At 35.9% G+C, this 7815-nt stretch overlaps 1 pseudogene; it reads left to right on the top strand.

Moving 5' to 3' along the window:
* The first annotated feature begins 4932 nt into the window (after positions 1-4932).
* Positions 4933-7317, top strand: LOC139195926 (cyanogenic beta-glucosidase-like; annotated as a pseudogene).
* The last annotated feature ends 498 nt before the right edge of the window (positions 7318-7815 follow it).

Genomic DNA, 7815 nt, shown 5'->3' with positions numbered 1-7815 from the left:
GGTGAATTCCTTCATTACCTAGTTGGTGGAAAATGTGGTAAGTTGTCAAAGGATAAAATTATTTATAAGAGTACGAGTTGTGCCTTTCATAATTTGGTTGGTGATATTAAGGTGAGTTCCTTCATTACCAAGTGGATGAGAATAATGGAGAGTTGCCAAGGCACATTGTAACACATCCCAAAGGGAAAAAGTGTATGTTAACACCCACTTGAAGGCCCTGAGTACTGTTTTGTAATCTGTCACAGTGCAAAAAGAATACTCATGGCTGAAGCTACAAGCATATTTTTGCAATGACTAGTTTGACTTATGATGAATGGTGTATAAATCATCAGTGGAGTGTAAGAAATCAGCCTAGAAGATGTGTTGCGCCATAAAAAGTCTCCTTACCTCATTGAAGGAATCTACTGTATTAGGTTGTAGGCAACAATACCAACTGAGAGCTCTGCCATACAAAATAAAGGCAAAAATGAGACATCGTTCCTCATCACTATGTCTTAGTATACCATGGTAGATTCAAAGAGATGGATATGCTCATTTGGGTATTCCTTCCAATGTACGATTGCAAACCAAGTTTTTGTTTCATTTCTCCTTGTATAGAGGTGTCCAAGATCCTTCTTGTCAGATGGCCTGGCCTCATCTAATTCCAGTCAGTTGGCATGATGTTTGGCCTTTAGTTTATTCACTTACTCAAAGAGCTGCAGGATAAGGGGGTCTTGAGTAGAGTTAAGCACTGTTGGAACTCTCCTTCGTAAGTTTCGATCATTTCTTGGAAGTGGAGAAGTTTAGTCAAGGGTATGCGACTTTTTTTTGGATTCACCGTATTGGCTTCCAGGAAATGCCTGTTGGAAGTCCCCTGAGTCTCAAACGCCTTCTTATCCCTCACAGCCTTGTCGTTTCTTCCTTAAGTTAGTAGTAAACCTTGGTTATGGTAAGTGACCGATTCCTTCGATGACCCTTGGGTTAATGATCCTTGAGTATATGTGGATAGGTTTTTCTCGATGTTGCCTCAAAAAGTCTTAATAGTCCCGATAAATAGCTTTTGATCTTTCTTCCTTTTGCAAGGATATGTCTTCTTCCACTTCTCTTGATTCGGTTTGAAGCAGCTGGGTTGAGAGAAGTCTTGTGTTGTTTAGTATCTTGGGCAGAAGGCTGCTCCTCATTAAGAACTCCTGTGTTAAAGACATGTGAAACTTGGCGTTGATGGGTACCTATGTGTTGATCCACAGTCATGAGGGCGATGGCTCTTGAGAATGAGTTTGTCTAGCCTTGTGAAATATCTTAAAGAGCTTCTCATACTGTTCTTGGATGATCTCATTCCTTATCGCTATTTTTTTTATTCTGAGCTCTAACCTTTTCAACTTTAGCTTGAAGAGCAAGCTTGTTCCTTTCCCTCATTTGTTGCCTCATGCTAGGCATGTAAGGGGTTCTTTTCTGCGTGCTATGGCTTCCTTCGCTCCCTATGTTGAAGATGGATGCCTTATCAAAGGAAAGTATAGGCACGATAGAAACCAGTCTGACAAAGGTGGTGAAAGTAAGAATCAATGTCGTTCCCACAAACGGTGCCAAATGTTGATACGCAAAATGAGTTAGACTTTGGAACAACGTAAAGTGAAAAGTTTGTGACCTTCATAAGGTTGCTCCGATCACCTAGTGAGGATAATATGTAAAGATATAGTGGTAGGGAAGCAAACACAAGAAGTACATGGTTCACCCTAAGTTAGATTACGTCCACAAGGTTAAATTAGTTATTATTAATAGTGAAGAGTTTACACATGTAATACCCTAGAAAAATGTAAATATGTGATTATGTGGAAAAACTTTATCGATAAGTGGAAATGACGAAAATGCTCCTAGTTGGCTAAACGTAATTTTATGAGGACGTATTTTATCTTCATATATTTTATCGTATTTCTTGGCAGATTTGGATAGAGATTTATCTCACAAACGCGTAGGTGCAAACTGTTTGTGAAACGGAGTTATAACAAAAGAGTTATGAACGAGCAAAGTTTGGGGTGAAATGTGCACTGCCCAATCAGAAAATGAGGAAGGAGGGGAAAAGAGGGAACAAGGAAATGAGGGGGAAAGAACCGGGTTACCCTCAACCCGTGTGACCCGACTCGTATGAACAAACTTCTGACACCGATTTCGGCATTTTCTCTATGAGTTGGGCGACGCCACCACTACCAATACATTCATTGTCGTCCCAACTTCCATTCACACCCAATTTGGACGGCTGTGGGTTGCTATTTCAAGACGATGAACGACGTCTTCTCCGATGAGTCCGAGAGCACCCACAACGGGTCGACTCCTCATAAACCCAGGAACAGGTCCCAAGCCTTAGTTAGGGTGGCGGAGCACCCAAGGTGGTGGGTCGAGGCCACCAAATTTCTAGGGTTCTGGTAGGTTTCAAGACAAATTGGAGCTTTTCCCTACCAAATTGGACTTGGCCGTAGATATAAAGTTTGCTCTACTCTTTGAGTCGTAATTTCTGTAATTTTTGAGAATTTTTAGAAATAGTTGAATTTTTCGACGAGCCGGGGTGGCTTACCGCCACCCACGGCGGCGCGTGGCCAAAGTGCCGCCAATGCTATTTTTAGACTATATTAGATGTCTTGAATTTAGTTTGGATATTCGTATGATGTAGGTTGATTGTTCGAACCTAAATTCACTACGATATGTTACTTGGACAATATATGAATCGACGATCCGACCGTTGGATCGTCACCAAACTTTGAGTCATTATAATACATAATATTTGAGGACCTTAGGAACTTACGGATCAGAAATCTGACATACGGATCTTCCCGAATTGGATTTGTAAATTCGTAGAATAAAACATCGACTGCCACTTGATTTTGTGATTGGCGGAGATCCAACCGTTGAATCATAATGAACTTTTAGTATATTGTTCTAGAAGCGTAAGGTGAACTACGAATAGCTTGATCCCTTCGTTTAGGGTACGTAGCCAGTCTAACCAGGATGTTAGATGCAGCAATAAACTAAACAAAATGATTCTTCTTTTTAGTGTGGTTAGTTAGAACTGTAATTAACCATTTTTTTTATTGTGGGCTACCTGTGTGTTTGGCTTCCGAATTAGAAATTTCGGGTCGTTACAACACAATACATAGGTTTAAGCATAATCATTATTAGTGAGTTCTAATGACGAGTTTAAGTACAATAATGACATTAGAAATTAATTGTAGGGGAATGGTCTCCTTTTATAGATGAAGAGAGTCTTTGGATCCTGTCTACGGTTGATCTGAGACTAGGAGCTTTATTCTGATGTTGACCCGTGTCGTGTTGTGATTAGTCTCTTGATTGGAGAGGAACTCGTGTGCTTCTGCAAGGGTTCCTCCACATGAATTTTTTAGTGGGTCCTTGAAGGTACGAAGTTGATCGGTGCTCGGTAGTTTCGGGAGTGATAAAGTATGGTACAAACAACAAATATCAAATTTTCCTAAAGCTCTGAAATCTATATTTTATCTATTTAGACGTGATTACTTTGCCAATTCCCCATTGTGCTCATTTACTTTTGTAAATCTTGTTGTTCCGTTTGAATCCATACATTATGAGCGAAAACTGACAAGATCACAGCTACGCTAACTAGAACAATTTAAACAATCCAAAACATAAACTTCAGGGTACATGACAATGATAAATAACCTATTAACCTATAAAATAACAATTCTTCAATCATTTTTCTTAATTCAACGTCGCTCCCTTCTTTAATTTTATTGCATCAACTCATTTTGACTTATATTAGTTATAACACAAGAGTGGTCCTTGTGGCTAAGGTTAACTGTGACACGATAACTATCTAATTAAAAACCACTCTTGAAACAGCTAATCAATTCCATGTACTAACAAGAAGAATGTGTAACTACTATACTTTGGAGGGTGTCCAAACCTTCGAAAAAGCCACCCCAATGGTATCCTTTCACAATCTTTAGGAGCAAAGTAGCCAATTTGACAACTTAGCTATTTCGATTCCTTCTTAATTAGTGTAGAAAGAGCATTTCACAAAACCACTAGGTTTACGGATTTAATCTTAAAACTCTAAGAAGAATAAAAAGATCAATATTAAATTCTTCATCTTTATCGGTTATATACTTACATAAAGAATTCTGGTCATAAATTTGTACTTTTTTGTTGGGTCAAATAATTTTCTACCGTTTGAACAAGTCTCTGTAGCTAATCGTCCATATTCAACTTCAAAAGTCATGCCTTCAACAGTTGGACAGACATAATATAAACATGCAGATAAATGACTCTTTGTTTCCGAATGCAGATAACATTTTCTTTTGATGGAAAACTCAAGGGTAACTCAAGGATTGATCATTTCAAATTAAGATGAGATCGATCGAACTGTTGTGTACATTATCTTGCTTTTCAACTCAAGGAATTTTTATTTTTAATTTTTATAAATAATGTATTTTTATAGTATAAGTTATTAATTTCTTAATCTTAATTTGAATATCATATATACAAAAAACTATTCAAATTGAAACTGTTTAGTCATCCAAATGTATCAATAAAATGAATAGTTCGTTATAAATATTTTAGTTAGTGCCTACACTGTCAATTGGGTTCATATATTTAAATGATTAAACGATCTCAGATTTAAATATTTATTTTTGTTTAGATGATCTTCAAATAAAGATTAAAAAACTGAATGATCACAATATCAAATTTGTAGAATATGTGCATTCCTCAAAGGTGGAACGCAAGGATTATCCATTGTTTTACGTACGTACGCAACTTTTGGGTACCTGAAACGTGCTTCTTTTAAACTACAGACCATGTCTTGGACTTTAAACTTGGATTTCCAAAGCCAATTTTGTTTACAAAGTTTAACCCTTCACTATTCTCATGAGCCAGTACGTAGACACCATATCCCTTCCTCCCTTTCTCTATAAAAACGCCATGCAATATTCCAGGAAGAGACAACGTAATTATCTCCATCGATATCAAAACTCCCCAAGTTATAGCAATGAAATATGCACGATCTTTGCTTTTTGGATCCACTTGTTATAGCAATGAAATATTCACGATCATTGACAAATGGCAAAGCTACTAATACGGATCCACCTGTTCATTGCGAATTTCTCAATCACCGCAATTTTGAAGCAGGTTTCATTTTTGGCACAGGTTCCGCATCTTACCAGGTTGACTTCTTCCTTGCTTGTCTAGTAGTACTCTTACGTATATGCATGTTCGTATATTTCAGTATGAAGGTGCAGTAAAAGAAGATGGAAGAGGACCAAGCATATGGGATACCTACACCCACAAACATCCAGGTCTGTGATTTAATCAATTGGTAAAATGAAAACTTTAGTTACTTCATTTCAAAGGAGTATAAATAGCACCTCATTCTTTTCTTTGTGAGGACAAGTAAACCTAAACTCCAACCTCTATAATAACCATGCACTTTGTTGGGAGACGAATAGTACGTGGTCATGTGATATGTACAACATATGTATATACTTCATCAATGCGCACGCATATAAAGTACTTTGCACATAATATGGATTTCACCATTATATTGTTGAATAACTGCATAAAAAATTGCTGATGATAGTAACGGGGATGTTGCTATTGATCAATATCATCACTATAAGGCCTAGAATCTCTTAACTTTCTCTCTTGACCCCTTATACTTGAAGGGCACATGTTAACATATTAAATTGGAGCCTTTATAAAAAAAAAAAAAAGAACAATATAATAAGATCCTCAATATTTAATTTTAATTTTTATCTTATTATGATTATATATATCCTTTTGTCATTCCAGAAAGATGTGGGGATTATGAAGGATATGGAGTTGAATGCTTACAGATTCTCTATTTCATGGTCCAGATTATTACCAAGTAAGTTGCTCCACATCCGCATAATTGGTTGAGAACAATGTCAATATTATGCATAAGAATTATTTTTCCTACAAGAAAATCATTACTTTTAACTACAGTAATGTGATCGAGTTATCTACTGGGTAACCATTATTTTTCTTGTTATTTTTGTTCTAATTAGATGGATCGTTAAGTGGTGGTGTTAACAGGAAAGGAATTGATTATTACAACAATGTCATCAATGAACTCCTACGCAATGGTTAATCATCCTACCTTAAACAATTATTACATGAATTTTCCGAACATCATTCAATAAGACTTTTAATTTGATTTTAGTGATCATGTATATATAGGTATAAAGCCGTTTGTAACACTCTTTCATTGGGATGTTCCCCAAGCTTTAGAAGATGAATATGGTGGTTTCTTAAGCCCTCGTATTGTTTAAAGCCGTTTGTATCTACATCTATCATTTTAAAGACCATGCAGAACTTTGTTATAAGGAATTTGGTGATCGAGTCAAGCACTTGTTCACAATAAATGATCCATATACTTTTAGTAACATGGGTTATGCTGTTGGGACTCAAGCACCGGGACGCTGCTCTTCTTGGCAAAACCGAAACTGCACTGGTGGAGATTCAGCAATTGAACCATCCTTGGTGACACACCACATTCTTCTTGCTCATGGAGTAGCTGTAGAATTGTATAAGAATAGATATCAGGTTCAATAACTGTTTATTTTTTTTTGGTATCAGATTATTGGCTCCTAATTGAGAATTCTATATGAATCCTTATTATTGAGTTGTAATACAAGAGGGAATACTCTGAGTAGTATGATAATCTAAAGGTTGTATCTTTTTCTATAACTCCTACTTATTCAACCAAAATTCATATTTTTGTGTAGGCATCTCATAATGGCTTAATATGGATAACATTGGTGTCACATTGGTTTGAGCCTGCTTCGGAGTCAAAGCAGATAAAGATGCTGCTTTACGATCTTTGGATTTTATGTTTGGATGGCAAGTGTCTTATTAAATTATATATAAACCCAATTACATGTTTACTTACGACTTGTAACATTGATACTATCTAGCTAGCAGTACTCTTTCTATATTATGCTATAATTAGGCTAATATTTGGAATTTTCATGTTTTGTAGGTTTTTGGACCCATTAACAAGTGGTGACTATCCACACACCATGCGATCAATTGTTGGAAAAAGACTGCCAAAATTCACAAAAGAACAATCCAAGTTGCTAAACGGATCATTTGATTTTCTTGGAATAAATTATTATACTGCTAGATACACATCTAGTACACCTAAGAACAATTCACAACAGGCTACGTAACAGATCCTCGAGCTGATCTTACAGTGAGTGCCAAAGGAAACTTACTTTGAATAGCTTAAGTTCTTTGTTCTTCTTGACCAAGTTTAACATCTGAATTACATTAATTATATTCTATTATTTACACCAATTGTATTCTAATGTTTGTAAATATTGTGGCAGCCGAGCTTAATAGAGTACTTATTGGTCCACAGGTATACATCAAACTTATCATTTTGAGCTATTTGCATTTGGAGGATTAGTTTTTTTCCCCCAACATTTACGTATTATCTTGAAATGGAATTGCAGACAGCTTTAGATTGGTTATATGCATATCCAAAAGGAATTCACGATCTTGTGCTCTATACAAAGGAAAAATATAATGATCCACTCATTTATATTACTAAGAATGGTATGTAATAGATACTTTTAATCCTTGCTTAATTGCATAAGTTTCACATATTTATAATGGTGTAAAATGAAACTACACGTTTTTCTTTATATTTTTAGAGGAAAAAACTAAATTTAATTAAGGCTATATACTGCCTAGCCTTCTTAAGTTATTGTTATTTAATCATTATATTGGCCTAATCCATTTAAACATTTGTGTATGTGTGTGCAGAAATGGTTCGAAAGTGAAGGGATTCTT

This window comes from Malus domestica, chromosome 05 (genome assembly GCF_042453785.1).
Source record: "Malus domestica chromosome 05, GDT2T_hap1".
NCBI lineage: Eukaryota > Viridiplantae > Streptophyta > Magnoliopsida > Rosales > Rosaceae > Malus > Malus domestica.
Note: the sequence above shows the minus strand (reverse complement) of the source record. Positions and strands in the feature narration are given on the sequence as shown.